The following is a 792-nucleotide window of genomic DNA, read 5'->3' as shown; positions in this document are numbered from 1 at the left end:
GTGTGTGTGTGTGTGTGTGTGTGTGTGTGTGTGTGTGTGTGTGTGAGAGAGAGAGAGTTTTTCAAAAGTACCACACATCATAAAAAGGGGATTTATCTCGATTCCATGTTATTTTAATTAAACACATGTATAACAAATCAAATTAGAGAAATATAATTTTTCTATGAAACCAGCTGAGCTCGAGAGGATGAATTTTATAAATTAAAACCAACAAAACAGAGGTCGCAGTCAGCAAAACAATAGCTAAATGCAAGAATTAGTAAAACCGCTAAAAATGAGCAAAACAGTAGCTATTAGCAAAGGCAATGCTAAGCTAAAATGAGCTAAACATTCAGTATTTATTATTGTGCTCAGTATATAATTTATTGAATTGGGAAACCATGATTAAAACCCTCAAAGCACATTAGGGAACCAAATGTGTACATTCTGCTTATTTGCAATTTTTTATTCCCAATATATCAGTCAGTTTAAAGACTAATTTTGTGAAACTTTGCCAGGATTTATGTTTTAATATTATTTTTAAATTTTCATGACCCCCTCTATTGCAAGGTGTAACAGAAAATCTGAACAAAGCATACATTTTATCCTAAGGCCCGATTTGGCTGCAAGCTCTTGTTCCTGACTGTCATAGAGAGACGTTGCCAAATATTCCACTTTGTACCACATTTTTTAAATCATTGCATGTTTTATTTTTTCGGATTGACAAATTCAAGGTTTATATGACATTTTTTAATATTAAAAATGAAATAAAATAATTAATATATATATATATATATATATATATATATATAT

This window comes from Nematolebias whitei, chromosome 4 (genome assembly GCF_014905685.2).
Source record: "Nematolebias whitei isolate Nwh7 chromosome 4, NemWhi1, whole genome shotgun sequence".
Lineage (NCBI taxonomy): Eukaryota > Metazoa > Chordata > Actinopteri > Cyprinodontiformes > Rivulidae > Nematolebias > Nematolebias whitei.
This window is presented reverse-complemented; position numbering follows the sequence as displayed.